This window comes from Oryctolagus cuniculus, chromosome 15, assembly GCF_964237555.1.
Source record: "Oryctolagus cuniculus chromosome 15, mOryCun1.1, whole genome shotgun sequence".
In the NCBI taxonomy this organism is placed as follows: domain Eukaryota; kingdom Metazoa; phylum Chordata; class Mammalia; order Lagomorpha; family Leporidae; genus Oryctolagus; species Oryctolagus cuniculus.
The window spans coordinates 12,453,256-12,470,607 of record NC_091446.1 but is presented as its reverse complement, the minus strand read 5'-3'; the positions used below and the strand labels follow the sequence as shown (position 1 = coordinate 12,470,607).

At 46.4% G+C, this 17,352-nt stretch overlaps 1 long non-coding RNA gene across 1 annotated transcript; it reads left to right on the top strand.

Annotated features, from left to right (window-relative positions):
• The first annotated feature begins 363 nt into the window (after nt 1-363).
• Nucleotides 364-16,205, top strand: LOC103351436 (uncharacterized). Its single transcript, XR_011382758.1, has 4 exons — nt 364-979; nt 14,874-14,979; nt 15,223-15,464; nt 15,739-16,205. It is a non-coding gene; the product is annotated as an uncharacterized lncRNA (long non-coding RNA).
• The last annotated feature ends 1,147 nt before the right edge of the window (nt 16,206-17,352 follow it).

Sequence of the window (17,352 nt, the reverse complement as noted above, 5' to 3'; positions counted from 1 at the left end):
CCAGCATCTGGGGTCCCCGCGTTCCCACCCCACAGCCGGGGTTCCCTGGTTCCCACCGAGTAGAGGGGTCCCCTGGTTCCCACCCAGCATCTGGGGTCCCCGCGTTCCCACCCGGCAGCCAGGGCCCCCTGGTTCCCACCCCGCAGCCGGGGCCCCCTGGTTCCCACCGAGCAGCGGGGTTCCCTGGTTCCCACCCGGCAGCGGGGTCCCCGCGTTCCCACCGAGCAGCGGGGTTCCCTGGTTCCCACCCGGCAGCGGGGTTCCCTGGTTCCCACCGAGTAGCGGGGTTCCCACGTTGCCACCGAGCAGCCGGGGTCCCCGCGTTCCCACCGAGCAGCGGGGTCCCCGTGGCGTCGGCCGCCGGTTTGCTGGGCTCCTGACCCGGCCTTGGACACAGCTGGGGGCGGTGTTAGGATACTCCTAGCTTTGCCAGCCCCGGGTAGCGGGTAGCGGGGTTGAGCCCCCACCTCCGAGGCCTTTCTCTCCTGTCTTCCCAGGTAGGGTCTCTGGGGGCCCCGTGTGTCCTGCAGCTCCTCCGGACCGGCCGGCGTGCAGTCAGCGCTCATTCATTGGATCTCTTCGTGCCTTGATGATCCCCTTAGATAAGACTAGTTCTGAGAGTCAAGCAGTATGATACACTGGAAACCACTTTTGTTTTTTAAGATTTATTTATTTATTTGAAAGGCAGCATTACAGAGAGGCACAGAGAGAGAGGCACAGAGAGAGAGAGGTCTTCCATCCGCTGGGTCACTCCCCAGATGGCCGCAACGGCCTGAGCTGGGACGATCTGAAGCCACGAGCCAGTCGGATCCAGGGACTTGGCCATCTTCTGCTGCTTTCCCAGGCCGGAGCAGAGAGCTGGGTGGAACCGGCGCCCATTTGGGATGCGGGCACTGCAGGCTGCAGCTTTAGCTGCTACCCCACAGCCTCTGCCCCTCGAACCCACTTTTTCAACTTGGAATGGCCGTCAACCTGTAAGGTACTGTGGTTATTATTTTCACACAAGGTTTAAAACTTGTACATTGGAGGCAGATTTTTCCATCTTTGGGAGCCAGTGTATGAAAAGGCCACGTGTGGGAAGCAGCACAGAGCCCTCGTAGGTCAAACACAGCATCTGGATCCCAGAGTGGGCAGTGTCAGCTTTAAAGAAAGATATTCTTAAGGATTTTTTAAAGACTAGCTTGGAACAGTCAGCGTTGGAATTTCACCAGCATCTCCAGGGAGGAACAACTTGACACCTGAAATTCAGCAAAACAAAATAAGCATCAGGAAATCAAATTTCATTAAGTTTAGAATTTTCATTAATGGCATTTTAAAGGCTTCGTGGCTCTGTTAAAGGTTGTGCTTCAATAAGCAATAGGCAATTAATTGTCCTAGTGGATGTGTGTTTCTAGAGAGCTTAAATTGTTTGGTAAGCTTTGTTAATGATTATAAACATGTTTACATGTGTGGCTTCACTCATCTCTGAAATACAGCCATCTAGGGTGGCAGTTGACAGCACTAGTTCCCAGCAATGCAGCAACAAACTCCAACACAAGTCAGAGGGTGCTCAAGGCTCAGCAACTGGCATCGCTGACCTCGCTGCTCAAGTTTGTTTTGAGTTTTCCCAAAACCCAGCTAGAGCCAAAAGTCCTTAGCTTTGCTAACTGGCACCATCAGAAGTTAGCACTTAATATCTTGAAGCCAGGATAAGAAAATAGCAAGCTTTTGCTGCCCCCCCCCCCGGAAGGAGGAAGCAAATAAATAAACCAAATGAGTTAAATAGAATCTGGAATTATATTATGCAACAGAAGTAATTTCCTGTAGAGTGTTTCTTTCTTTGATTCTATTTAGAGAGTAAAGACATGTCCACTGTGTCAAGTATCTGCTTGATTTACAGTGAAAAATAACGGTAATTACTCAAGACCTGGGACCCAAGTGGTTCTGCCCAAATGTTTATTGTCCTAGCGTTTTGAAAATTCTTTTTACTCATTTTAAGAGCTACATGGACAGTAATGTGAAGAGGGGAGAATGGCGTGCAGCAGAGTGACATACCAGAAGCAAAGAACTCTGCTCTTATTATTATTATTATCCTATGACTAATGATATGTCCGGAAATGTTTGGTACAATTCCAAAATCGAAGGCTTGGGGAAAAAATATATTTCATAGGAGGAAAGTGCTGAAAATTCTAATTTTAAACTTGTTGCAAAGCCTGCTGTGTTGAATAAGACTTGACCAGAAAGTTAAAATGGTGACTGTTTACACCCCAGGAGCAGAGGATGGCACAAATAAAAATATTCCCAAGTGCTGCAACTCGTCCCGCAACGAGCCTTGTCCCAGGGTGGTGGAAGATTTGCTTTGGACATCAGCATCTCACTATCTGTTGTACAGCGGTTCTAATGCCCTCCACATTTAAACCCCCAGCTGGGCTGAGCGTGTTAATGCTGCCATTTACATTAGGGAGTGGGTAGTAATTATTTTCCAGATTGAGGTTCAGAAACCTGCGGGTAACAAGAGGCTTTCTCAAGGTGTCATTACAGTCTCCAGACTTCAGACACACACCCCTTAAATATGTAAACGGCTGAAACGTGTATAAAATTCACACAGGAACACATAGAGCAGAGCCTCTGAGTTACGTTAAAGCTACATGGATTAGTCTGGCGCCGCAGCTCAACAGGCTAATCCTCCGCCTAGCGGCGCCAGCACACCGGGTTCTAGTCCCGGTCAGGGCGCCGGATTCTGTCCCGGTTGCCCCTCTTCCAGGCCAGCTCTCTCCTATGGTCCGGGAGTGCAGTGGAGGATGCCCCAAGTACTTGGGCCCTGCACCCCATGGGAGACCAGGAGAAGCACCTGGCTCCTGCCTTCGGATCAACGCAGTATGCCGGCTGCAGCGCGCCGGCCGCGGCGGCCATTGGAGGGTGAACCAACAGCAAAAGGAAGACCTTTCTCTCTGTCTCTCTCACTGTCCACTCTGCCTTTAAAAAAAAAAAAAGAAGAAGAAGAAGAAGAAGAAGAAGAAAGCTACATGGATGATAGACCAATTTCCACATGACCAATCAGAAGTAAAACCGTATTTAGGGCCGGCACCGTGGCTCACTTGGCTAATCCTCCGCCTGCGGTGCCGGCACCCCGGGTCTGGTCCCGGTCGGGGCGCCAGATTCTGTCCCAGTTGTTCCTCTTCCAGTCCAGCTCTCTCCTGTGGCCCGGGAAAGCAGTGGAGGATGGCCCAAGTGCTTGGGCCCTGCACCCGCATGGGAGACCAGGAGAAGCACCTGGCTCCTGCCTTCGGATCAGCGCAGCAAGCTGGCAGTAGCAGCCATTTGGGGGGTGAACCAACGGAAGGAAGACCTTTCTCTCTGTCTCTCTCTCTCTCTCTCACTAACTACTCAGCCTGTCAAAAAAAAAAAAAAAGTATTTGGAAAATTGATCTGAAGTTGTAATAACAGGGGCTGGCACTGTGGCATAGAAAGTTAAGCCTCTGCCTACAGTGCTGGCATCCTATGTGGGTACAGGTTCAAGTCCCGGCTGCTCCACTTCCCATCTTGCTCCCTGCTAATGTGCCTGGGAGAGCAGTGGAATATGGCCCAAGTGTTTGGGCCCCTGCACCCACGTGGGAGACCTGGATGAAGCTCCTGGCTCCGGGCTTCAGCCTGGCCCAGCCCTGGGCTTTGCAGTCACTTGAGAAGTAAACCAGCAGATGGAAGATTCATATTCTCTCTCTCTCTCTCTCTCCTCTCTCCTTCCCCCATTCCCTCCTTCTCTATCCGTATCTCTGCCTTTCAAACAAATAAATCTTTAAAAACAGAAAGTTGTAATAGCAACTGACTAGTGAGGAGGGGGACTGGTGATTCGTGTTTATTTCCTCACTGGACTGACTGTTGGCACACAGTCTGCGATGCAGGAGAAGCATGTAATATGCAGTGAAAACAGCTCTTACCAGCAGACTGGGGCCTGATCCCAGGCTGCCCTGATCTACCCAGGCATCTGTAGGGAAGTGATTTCTTCTCTGGGCCTCTGTAAAATTAGAGTCTACAGTAGCAGCCACGGAGGCATCCTCCATGCTTTCGTAACTCCAGTACATCCGCAACACAAGCAGACTGCATTATAATTATCTAATTGAATCCGGTCCATAAACTAAGGCAGGTTCCCTTATTTATGTGACTTATTAATGAAAGATCTTCTAATCGAGTAGAAAAAAAAAATCTTGAAGATGTCCTGAGAGCCATCTCTCAAATGAAAGTCATTAGTGATCCCCGACAGGAAGTGAATATAACTTATTAATAGAGCCTGCGTGAGGAAAGGCACGTGCCATGTAAGTGGTTCTGAAAAGCCTTGCACTTGTCACTTGTAGCAATGAACGTAGCTTCCAGTCATACTGTATGCAGTGGTTTGAACCGTGGAGACATGCTCAGGAGGGTGAGGATTTATGGAGCAGAGTACATACCTGCGGGGAAGAAGGCTCACCGGGGCTGCTGTCCATTTCCTCTTCGTGGCATCATACTATTACGTTGTAGGGTTTCCGTTCCTTCAACAAAATCAGTGCATACTGACGCATAGAGCGCGACTGGATGTTCTCATTGGATGAAATGAAGGAGGCCCGTTTGACCCTCTTCCCTCCGTTGTTTCTGTGTTTAAGCTCCCATTAACAACACAGCACAGACATCTGTTTACGTCTCCTGAGCACATGTGCATGGGTTCCTTCCTTCCTTCCTTCCTTCCTTCCTTCCTTCCTTCCTTCCTTCCTTCCTTCCTTCCCTCCCTCCTTTCCTCCCTCCCTCCTTCCTTCCTTCCTTTTTTCTTTTCTTTCTTGCTTTCTTGCTTTTTTTCAATTTTTTTTTGACAGGCAGAGTTAGACAGTGAGAGAGAGAGACAGAGAGAAAGGTCTTCCTTCCGTTGGTTCACCCCCCAAATGGCCGCCACGGCCGGTGCTGCACCGATCCGAAGCCAGGAGCCAGGTGTTTCCTCCTGGTCTCCCATGCAGGTGCAGGGCCCAAGCACTTGGGCCATCCTCCACTGCCTTCCCGGGCCACAACAGAGAGCTGGCCTGGAAGAGGGGCAACCGGGACAGAATCCGGCGCCCTGACCAGGACTAGAACCCTGGGTGCTGGCGCCGCAGGCGGAGGATTAGCCAAGTGAGCCGCGGCGCCAGCTTTTTTCCTTTTTTATACCCATACCTCTTTTGCTCTTTGACAATGAAATGATGGGGAGTTGGTGATACTGTGGAAAACCTTCTGAGCATCAGAAGACCTGAGTTCTAATCCGATTCTCCAAAGTCAGGACCTGGAGACAGGCCAAGCCCTCTCTGTCTACGCCTCCGAAACCCCTTCCAGCTCCAGAATTCTCCGAGTCCTCCTGTTGTAGAACGGAAGGCAAAGACGCTTGCTTTCAGGGAAAGATCCTGTGAACACATCGCTGTGCGTCTTCTAATTTTAATTGCCTCATCATCACGATTCTTTCTGGATTTCAGTGAAGGTTAACAAGGACTGGAGGAGTCTGATCGTTAATAAACGATTACCAGAGTTACATAAGCTTATCCTGGTATTTTGTAAAGATCTGCTTATTTCACGTTCAGTTAAAATCCAAGACAGGAAATCTTAAAAAAAAATAAAGGATTAAGTTTATAATATTTCTGGAATGTATACTATTTCTAGAGTACTTTCTGGAACACGTCCTCTGTGGAGAGCTGGCAGAGCCATCTAAGGGCATGGCTCCCCTCCACGTGAGATCTGGAACGCCCCGTTCCAGGTATTTGAGCCATGTTACACAAAACAAAGGACTAACGAATTACTCGCGACTTTCGCCATACTTTAGTTGTGTTTTGTGTGTTTGATATAAAACCCAGGGTGGGGAAATGGCGTTTTCAAGGATGGGTCTAATGCTTTTTATTCCAGGACCAGATTTTTAACCTTTTCTCCTGAAGCAATTCTCGACTGGTATGAACAATGTTTTGGTCCACTTGAATAGCTGATAATACAAATATTTTTCACTTAGAACTGTGTGTTTATCTTAACCTCCTTCTGGGGAAGTCACCTTCGGAGCACCGATAGCTTATCACACAGCAAAAGGACTATTGCAGCTCCATGTAATGACCATCATTGGAATAATTATGGGTGCTTTGCATAGCCAAAATTAAGCACAGAACTTTGTTTGCCCATGTAGACCCAAAAGAAATGCCATCTTCCAGGAACTTCAGTAGTGTAATGGAAAGAGTATTGAACTAAGAGAAATAATCTGGCTCATTCAACAAATACTATGTATGACCTTGAACAACTTACATTCTTCTTCCATAAAACAGTGAATTTTAGGGGCTGGCACTGTGGCATAAAGCTGCTGCCTGCAGTGCCGGCATCCCATATAGGTGCCAGTTCGAGTTCTGGCTGTTCCACTTCCGATCCAGCTCCTTGCTAACACACCTTCAAAAGTAACAGAGGATGACCCAAGTGCTTGGGTCCCTGCACCCCTGTGGGAGACCTAGAAGAAGTTCCTGGCTTCAGATCAGTCCAGCTCCAGCTGTTGCAGCCATCTGGGGAGTGAACCAGTAGATGGAAGACCTCTCTCTCTCTTTCTCTGCCTCTGCCTCTGCCTCTGTAACTCTGCCTTTCAAATCAATAATTGAATTTTCTAAAAAATGAATTTTAAATTTATCTCCAAGCTTGGATCTTAGACTATCCAGGATGCTTCCCAGTATATTCAAGTCAATTATCAATGGTGTTTTACTATGGTTATTTATCAAATTTAGGCAGGAGGAAAGGGTATATAGGTTGTGTGATTCATACATGTAACCTGAGGTCTAAAGAAAAAAAAAATTTAAAGATTTTATTTGTCTATTTGAAAGTCAGAATTGCAGAGAGAGAAGAAGAGACAGACAGGTCTTCCATACCCTGGATTATTCCCCAAAAGGCCACAACTGCCAGTGCTGGGGTAGGCCCAAGCCGGGAGTTTCATGTGGGTCTCCCATGTGGGTGCAATGGGCCCAAGCACTTGGACCATCTGCTGCTTTCTCAGGCATGCTAGGAGGGAGCTGACTCAGAAGTGGAGCAGCCGGGACTTGAATTGGCACCCACATGGGATGCCGGTGCCACAGACAGCAGCTTAACCTGCTGCGCAACAGTGCCGGCCCCTCTAAAGAAAAATGAAGGGAATTTTTCCAAAAGTCCTAACCCAAGTATGAAATGCATTGCGTGAATTTCTAAGGTAAGGTTTGCCCTAAACCTTTGTCATTTTGAGGGCTTTTGTTTTCCTTTCCCGTCTAATCAGATACTGGAAAGGACTGGAACGAGTTAGCTTTGTAAAAGTAAAGTCTCACGTTTTACATAAGAGTGGGAATAAGAGAGGGAAGAGAGGTATAATTTGGGACATGCTCAAGCTGACTTGCCCCAAATGGTAGAGTTAGAAACATACCAGGGGATTCCAATTCAATCCCATCAAGGTGGCATGTACCAATGCCATCTCACTATTCCAAGTGATCCATTTCAGTTCACAATTGATCATAATGAAAGGACTAAGAGTCAAAGGGAGCACATAAACAAGTCTAGTACCTGCTAACACTAACCAATAGAATAAATAAAGGGGAGAGTGATCCAACATGGGAAGTGAGATACTCAGCAGACTCATAGAATGGCAGATGTCCTAAATAGCACTCTGGCCTCAGAATCAGCCCTAAAGGCATTCGGATCTGGCTGAAAAGCCCATGAGAGTATTTCAGGCATGGAAAGCCAAGACACTCTGGCAAAAGATCTCTGTGAGTGAGATCCCAGTGGAAAGAACAGGTCTTCAAAGAAGGAGGTACCTTCCTCTGAAGGGAGGAGAGAACTTCCCCTTTGACTATGACCTTGTCTAAACAAGATAAGAGTCGGAGAACTCAGAGGGCTTCCATAGCCTTGGAAACTCATGACTGGAGCATAGGGAGATTAATGATGCCATAGACAGGAGTGTCAATTGGTAAAGTCAACAACAGGAGTCACTGTGCACTTACTCCTCATGTAGGATCTCTGTCCTTAATGTGCTGTACATTGGGATTTAATGCTATAACGAGTACTCAAACAACATATTTCACTTTGTGTTTCTATGGGGGTGCAGACTGTTGAAATCTTTACTTAATGCATACTAAACTGATCTTCTGTAAAAAAAAAAATATCAATTCCCAACTTGACTCTCACTGGGATTAAACATGACAATAGGTCTGATCTGATTTCATCATCATTTAAAAAAATCATCTATTATTTTTCACTTTATGTTTCTGTGTGGGAGCAAACTGTTGAAATCCTTACTTAATGTGTGCTAGGCTGATCTTCTGTATGCTAAGATAATTGAAAATGGATCTTGATGTGAATGGAAGGGGAAAGGGAGTGGGAGGTGGGAGGGTTGTGGGTGGGAGGGACGGTATGGGGGGGAAGCCATTGTAATCCATAAGTTGTACTTTGGAAATTCATATTCATTAAATAAAAGTTAAAAAAAAAAAGAATAAAGTCTCACATTTTAGATACCTCTGGAATCACGGACATCTAACATTCCAAAACAAAATTTATCCCAAACTTCCGTGGATAGTGGTAACTTACTCTGTGGGCTCTGTGGACTGTTCATTCTCTGGTAGGTTCTGTCCCTGGACATAACTACAGAGTAGCACTGGCCAAGCCAAGAAACTCCTCTGCGTTTGACGCTTCTTCATCTGTATAATGGGTTATTGGGAAGATTAAATCAGAGAATCCAGTAAAGGCACAAGTGGGACCTGACAGATGAGAAGGGCTCAGAGGATGCTGTTGCTGCCCTCTTGGTGACGTGATGCTGCTTCTCTGCGCAGCTGCCTTCTTCCTCCCCGAGGGCAAAGGCGAGGCAGGCGTTGTTCTGCCCCGTTCCTCACCCAGTAATCAAGGATCCCAAGCCTTAGCAGGTGCACCTTCCACCCAGCAGGTGGGAGCCAGCACACAGACAGCCTGAGTTAGTTCTGTTTCTACCCAAGCCCAGCATTTGTGGACATCCTTTTTCCAAGCAAAAAAGTAAAACTCAATAATGTTTCAAACCTCTCTAAAAAAGTTGAATAATGACTTTCTAGATGTTATTTTAGCAACTTCATAAGAATTAATCAGATTAACCTTTATGAGAATTATTAATAATCAGATTCTTGAGTAAGAAAAATGAGAACTCTCTTCTGTCTCAGTATGAGGATACTTCAGAAATTCATGGAAAATGAAATTAAAAGATAAGTTTATTGGTGCAAAAAAAGAGGATTTTGAGATTCATGTAGACAAGTATGTAGCTGAATTTTAAAAAATTAAGTATTAGATTGTGTACCAGATAATATTTTAAGATACTAGAATTTCAGATAGGAGACCATTGATGGTTCCAAAAACGTGTGGCTTCCTTTAGCCAATGTCTTAGCAAACATTCTGCTAACTATTGTTTTCTAACCCCCATTTGCTACTCTAAGTCTGTTTACTCTATTTTAATAATCATACTAGCTAACATTTGCTGATCACCTACTAGGTGCTCAATTCACTAATGTCACTATCTCATGTAGTCTGAAGCTGCAGCCAACACAAACATCACCACTCTCTGCGATGAGAGTGTGCAGGGCACTCTGGGGCTCTGCTCACAGGGCTGGGGTGTGCAGGACACCTGCACAGCACATCCTTCAGCTCCTGTGAACAGCTCTTGCCCTTCGATAGGTTTGAAGCACTCATCAGAGCGTCCTTGACAAGATGCCAGGGCCTAGCACTGCTTGAGTGAGAGCAGAGAGACCAGCAAAAGATAATCGATCTGTTTGGCAGCTCAGGGCAGACGCAGGGAAGTAGCAGCCCGTAAGGTGTTTTGGCATTTGCACACTGCAGTAGGGTGGAAACAGGTTGACAAACCCCATTCGGGGAAAAAAAGTCAGCTGGGACGTCACGGAACTCAAAGCACAAAGCGCTAACAGTCTGTCCCTTGTGGAAGATGCTGGGTTTTCATTCAGGAAGCCAATATCCAACATTGACTCCACCTACGTCCAACATTTGCTGGGGAATAAAACACAGTAACGTATGCGAAAGCATTTTTTACAGATATGAAATTGTATCTGGTGTCAGGCTGGAGCCTGCTGAATGTACACACGTCAGCATCCGCACTTTCTCCTCAGCATCAATTTGCTTCAGATGCTAAGAGCTGGAACAGAGTTAAACACAGGAAAATTCTAGTTACCTTCATCCGCGCTACGTTCAATCAAATATAACTTTACAGAGTAAGGCACACGTGAAAGATCAATGAGAACTTGATAGTTAAGTGGATAAATACATGTAGGGCCAAAACTGTGCAGAGCAGAAATAATGTGCTGCATTAAGTGAGGCTAAATTCTAATTTATTGTGGAATGGCAGACTCAATGCCTTCTTGGAAAAACATGCCTTAACTAGCTCGTAAGGTTGCTAATACCTTGGTAATGGCCTAGGTGGTGCTCAGTCCTCGTAATTGCTGGTCCCCTTGTGACCTCCCCCTGGTTTGAGGCAGCAGCCAGGAGAGCCAGGCCCACTGCTCCAGAGAATGAGATGAAGGCATGAGAGAGAGTCGGCTCTCAGCTTTCCCACTGCAGAGCAAACAGTCGAGGAAGAGGGTACAAAAGCCCAAGCAGATGCAGAAGTGGGACTGATGAAAGAGTAGGACAAGACACAGATTGCGTTGGGTAGAGGGAAGAGCAGGGGAGATCTGGACAGAAGGTTGAAAAGGCTGGACAAGCGGAATGTCTCCAGGACTCCTCCGCTCTCCTAGGACAGAGAGCTGAACATGGATACCGAGCAAACTGATGAGCGCAGCTCTGGAGAAACGTGGGGGTGCGAGAGCACTTGTGCCTTGTTTCCCAGGGAGGACCTGGAAAGGGAGCAGAGTTCCCCAATCCCATTTGCCTGGTTGGCTTGGAGAAGCAGCAGTAGCAGTGGAGTAGCAGGGAGGAGGGAGTCTCAGTAGAGAAGAGTTGAGGCAAGCCCTGAGCCTCCAGGCCCCAGAGATCGTCTGCAAATGTCATCTCCTCCTGAAAGGTGTGAAAATGCCCCCCCTCCCCCTCCCAGAGAGGCCTGATGGGCCCACAGGGTCCTCCAGACCAGGCCTGGGAAGATTCAGTACAGGGATCAAAGAGCAGAGACTGACGGTGGTGGGCTCCACACCCAGTGATTCGCACGCCTAGATGCCAGGGGAATCCAGGCTGACAGCCATTGACCTGCCTGGGGTTTTGCCCTGAGGCCTCAAACTTCAGTCTCACCCTTTCAGAGAGAGAAAGATGGGGAGGCAGGAGTTCCCAGCTGTGTTTAAAACCTGAAATGATTGCATTTATCCAGATGACAGTTTCCAGATAAACTTTTATAGCAGTAAAAAAAAAAAAAAGGCAATCAAAATAGAGATTATGTAGAGTAACAGGAAAACAGACTTATACAGCTTCCCTGTCACTCGACTGTGTGGCCTGAAATATTGTACCTGGGGCCAGGGTTGTGGCATAGCAGGATAAGCCACTGCCTGTGACACCAGCATCCCATATGGGCGCCAGTTCTAGTCCTGGTTGCTCCTCTTCCCATCCAGATCCCTGCTAACGTGGGAAAGCAGTGGAACATGGCCCAAGGGCTTGGGCCCATGGACTCAAGTGGGAGATCTGGGTGGAATTCCTGGCTCTGGCCATTGTGGTCCTTTGGGGGAATGGACCAGTGAATGGAAGATCTCTCTCTTTCTCGCCTCTCTCTGTAACTTTGCCTTTCAAATAAATAAATAAGTCTTAAAAAAGAGAGAAACATTACACTGCTACAAGGGATGAATCATTGTAAGCCAAGTGGGTGATGGCCAGAGCCCAGGGACTTGAGGGGCCAACCGAGATGTAGGGAGAGGGTCTTGGGTTCCCCATCCTGTCAGCAGGGGTGGAACATCTGGCTAACTGTTATATACTTATTAACATAAACCAAAGTGATATCTCCAATGGACCTGGTCCTAACAATGAACTGCTGAGGATTAGGCGAGCCACCAAAGCAGGCTGGAGCTGGGGTGATTCTCACTGTAGGGGAAATCGATACGGCAGAGTGGCTGCTTGCAAAATTAATGCAAATTTTGGATGCATTAATAAAAAGTTCACAAGTTGCCCCAGCGCTCTCTGTCCTGTTGCAGGGAGTGGTTCACCTTCAGTGCTCCCATCTGAGGACAGCGCAGACTCCGTTGTCATGTGGTTTCCGAAACCATCCAATCACAGCCTCTTGCCAGGCAGACTCTGGTGCCAGCGGCCATCTTGGCATGGCCTTCTCATTCCACCGCACCCAGGTGAGAGACCTCACCTGATTTTGCCTTCTCAAGGACTTTGCATCTGGCTTTATCTCTTCCCCCTTGTGCATCTCCATCTGTCTTCTCTGCCCGATCAATCGCACCAATCTACAAATATTCTCTAATAGTCCTCGTATTAAAAAAAAAAAAAAAAGGAAAAAGCATGCTTGAGCAAACATCCCCTCTGCTGCTTTTTGGAGAAAAGCTTCTTGCAAGTTTTGTCCATACCTGCCCACTCTCTTTGCCATTTTCTCTTGGACACACTCCAATCACAGTTCTCTTTTCTCCTCTTCATCTCTATATTGCCAGGGTGCCCGTTTCAGCCTTTATCTGGTCAATCAGCAGCACTTGACATTGCTGATCACCTAATAGTTTTCATCCACCATGCAAAAGTGATGTTGAAATTCATGAGGCAAGAATGTGTTAGAAGGACTCAAAGGTTCAGCATGCTGGCCCACTCTACTGTAATATTTGGGGTATTGTAGTCTAGTGTCATTACGACAGATGGTGATAAGCAAGGAAGACATAAGCCAAGAGCCGGTTGACTGTGTTCATTTTGTATATTTTTTCAATTATGTTTAAAATATGTTTTATATTCATCCACTGCACCCACCATAAAATTTATTAGGTAACTTAAATTAGCTGTTTCTCTAAAGAGCATGACCACTAAAGAGAATTCTAATTTGGTAGCCCTTGCAAAAACTTGGAGCTTGGATTTCAAACATGAATGTTTGAGTCCTGGAAACTTTCTCTAGTTTTTATATAGCATATATAAAAGCCTACAATTTTATAAGCCTGATATATAAATATATGGCATATATACTACATATAATTCCTAAGTTTTAGTGTTATATAAGTATTACATAGTATGTTGTTGTATAATAAATATAATTTGGAAATACACAATATATAACTATATAATCCATAATACCATACACTAATTAGTAAGTTATATATGGGCTATATACACTTGATAGGTGTGGTTTCATACCCATGTATTCAGTTGATATCTTCAGTAGCTAATTTGGTTGGCGTGTTTTTATCATATCGAGGTCTGAGAGGCACAATCAGAGCATGGAGTGGCACAGGGAGCCACTCCCGGGCGAGGCCTCCTGGAGCCAGGGCTGAGGTCGGGGACCTGCCATCGGGAGGGACTCCTGCCAGCCTCAGCACCTTCGGCTGCCTCGTGCCGCCTGCCTGCGCCCCGTGACCTGGGGCCGCACGTCCTGGCTCTCGCCTCTGCCCCGTCAGCTTCCTCATCTTTATTTTCTTTTTAAGGACAGTCTTTAGATTTTATTTATTTATTTACTTGAGAGGCAGAGAGACAGACAGCGAGAACTCCTCACCACTGGTTCACTTCCCAGATGCCCACAACGGCTGGCAGTTGACAGGGGCCTGAGCCAAGGTCAGGGAACTCAATCTGGGTGTCCCACGTGGGGGACAGGAACCCAGTGACTTGAGCCCTCACTGCCTCCCAGGGTCCATGCTAGCGAGAAGCTGGAGTCTGGGGCCAGAGGCAGGTATGACGCAGGCACTCCGGTCAAGGAGATGCACATCTCAATAGCATCGTAAGCACTAGGCCTAACGTCTTCTGCTTCCTCATGATGCCCCTCTCCCACTCCTTCTTTCGAGTAGGCATCTACATGGAGCAGACATCTGCTCCTTCTCCTTGCCAGGACTCCTTGTGGCACTGGCTTTAGGCTTCACCTCCCGTAGCCAAGAGAGAGGCCGTCTGACTTCCCTCAGTCAATTTTTCTTGCGGCGGCTGTGCACGGTGGTTCTGTCTCCGCCACCTGCAGCTATGGCTGGGCGGAGGGGAGAGCTGGACTCCGAGTCGGCACAGGGTTCCCCCTACGGTGGGGGCGGGAGTGGGCCCGGGTCTCTCTGCCTGGGCTGTTGGTAGACAGATGTGATGACTGACACATAAAACATGAGAGCACAGACATGGAAGGCTTTTGGTGTGGTTCACATTTCAAGGTCAAGCTTCATTTAGGAACTCAAATGCATTCTACTTAGTCTAAATGAAATAAAATGTTCAAATATCGAAATGTAAGCCCTTGTGATATTGATATTTATGATATAAGCACATACTACTCCAAGTATTTCCTTCTATATTCTATTAATATTTGTAGATCTTTCCCTTGTAATTGTTAGACACATAAAGACTTTGCAAATTATAATTGCCAGTGTTTTCTAGAATAGGCTTTTCAGATCACCTTCCAGCATTAAAACCGATTTTACAAAAAATAAAAAAAGAAAGAAAACACAACTGAGTTGCACTTGGAATTTCTGCATTCTTCTGTTTGTCATGCAAATATTCAGCTCTGTTCTTTTTATGATAATATGAAATAAAGTAGTTTCTCATAGTAACATTGTAAATCATTTGCTTTCTATTACATGCAGCTGGTTTTGTTACTGTAATGATTTTCTACGAGTGCATATTGCAGAACACATAAGATGCAATGTGATATTCCTTTATTCAGAATTTATATGCAATTATTGTTTGTCCAGAAATAATGAGACAATTTGGAAATAAAGTAATTTATTCTAATACATTTCTTTTGAGTAGGTATCTACATTGAGGGGGGAATCTGAGTTTCTAGAAGTGACATGCCATCTCTTTGTGTTACACAGACTCGAGTTTTCATCTCACTGAAAATTCAAAATCAAAATCAAAACCAGCTGAGATAGTTACTCGGGTGCCTTCCTTCAGCTTATTCAAAAGAACACAGAATGAACGGTAAGAATTAAATAAACCACAAATTATTTCGGAGAGTCTGGTTTGTATTATAAATAAATTTTTCACTGCTGGTTGTTTTTTCAAAAATATTGCCTGTATTTTTGATATTCATTCCTGTGATCTAATGTAAACTGTGTCCTACTAGTTTAATGTATTGTTAGTTCATGATTACACTTTTTATTACACTCATATGCTATAAATATTTCTCACTCTGCTCTTTGGATCTCCCCCAAATCCTAATAGGCTTTAAGACATGTCATGGAAAATGTTAAGAGAAGACGGTCTCTTCTTCTGTGTTGGTGCCTGTTAATTTCACACCTTGAAGAGAGTCCTCATATCAACAATGAAGCGTCTATTTTTAAGACACTGAATTAAAGATTATTTATGAAGAGGTAACAACAACAAAAAAGTCAAAACGGAGTGTCACTCTGGCATCGACATGGTGTTCCTGATTGCTCTTGACTAGGATTTTTAAAGGCTTAATGGTAAATATATGCTTGTTTGTAGTTTAATGAAATCACCGTTGGTTCGTTTCTGATTTTGAAGTATAAATGTTTGTGAACCTTTTCTTATATTTTTAAAAATAGTGCATTTACATGCTATTCTCATATCTCCCTTGTTACAAAGATAGTATCACCGACACAGTGCACTGCACATGACGGAGAAGAAAGACAATGACTAGGTGCTGTCTCCGTGCCACGTAGTTTAGTGATGTTTACTTCTCCTTGCAATGTTCTGCCATTACTCTCCCCTTCTCAGTGGTTCCTGCACAACCTTTATAAGAATGCGGCAGCACTGCTCCAAGAAAGTACTCGGGGGGCAAGAACGGATGGAGACAGCAACCCCAGAGGAGTGGGACATGGACAATGGCGAGGTAGCAGAGTGCAGCTCTGTCCAGAGAAAGCCGTGTCCACCCGCCACCTGCACAGGGGATGCCATGTTGCTGGACACAGAGACCCATGGAACCTGCCGGAGCGGCAAAATGACAAAGAGCCCTCCTGTCCTGCTGAGCGGTGACCAGTTACCCAGGAAGAGCCTTCCTCCCAGAGCTGCTGGGCTTGGAAGGGGCGACTCTCAAATCATGCTCCTCCCCCTGCCCTGCCCCACCTGCGTCTCAGAGGGCCACGCTGTTGCCCCATCCCACCGCCCTTGGTAAGGCTGGGTGGGTACTTTGAGGAGGATATAAATTGAAATGTGCTATTTTTACTTTCACTTGAGAGACAGAGAGACAGAGAGACAGGTGACGGTGGGTTGGGGGAGATCCCGCCTACTGGTTCACTCCACAGATGCCCGTGATGGCCATAGTGCTGGAGTTGGGAGCCTAGAACTCAATCCAGTTCTCCCATGTGGGTGGTAGGAAGCCTATCACCTGAGTCATCACTGCTGTTCCCTGCAGTCCACATTAGCAGAAAGCTGGAGAAAGATACTGAGCCCAGGTACTCAGTTACAGGGTGCTGGCATCCTAAGCTATGTCGTAACTGGTAGGCCAAATGCTTGCCCCCATGTATGCTTTAATTCCAATGCGCTAATGATACTGTAAAACCTACTGAAGATGTCTAGGGATATGCCAACCATTCACCCTCTTAAAAAAAAGCCCCAGAGAGTGGCTGACATGAAGTAGTGGGTTAAGCTTCCACCTGTGATGCTGGTATCCCATATGGGTGCCAGTGGGAGTCCTGGCTTCTCCATCTCTGATCCAGCTCTTTGCTAATATGCCTGCGTGTGGGGGACTTCAGAGGACGGCCTGAGTACTTGGGCCCCTGCCTCCTGCATGGGAGACCCGGATGGAGTTCCAAGCTCCTGACTTCCACCGGGCCTGGCCGTGGTCGTGGCTGTCATTTGGGGAGTGAACTAGCAGTTGGAAGATATCTCTCTGCTCTGCTCTGTCTCTTTCTCTCCCTCCTTAGCTCTGCCTTTCAGACAGATGGGTAGATCTTTAAAAAAAAAAAAAAAAAAAAAAAAAACAGAAACATTGATGGAGTCAAGAGAATACGGTCAGTTCGCCTGCAGTAAGAGAGAACATCTCTCTTTACAGGGCTTTAATGGTGCCTCAGATGGGGAAGGGGAAGCGATGATTTTAACGTGGCAATTGCAAGGCAGGGCGGGCATCGCTGGTGGTGATGGGTCCGTGTGTGACATAATGGCTCAGGATAAATGCAGAGCAAGGCCAAGGTCTCCAATGGAAACCTTTGAGAGTAGATAGTCTTAACCAATGAGCCGCTTCCTTGACACTTCCGGCTCAGAACTGATGTATAGTGTTCTCTCTCAAAACGGCTTCTTTCTGGACCACGTAGTCAGGTTGTTTTGCTTGATCTCAGGATCATTGGCTCTTGGGAGAGAAACCGGTTTCTGATCTCAGTTCTGTTCACAGAG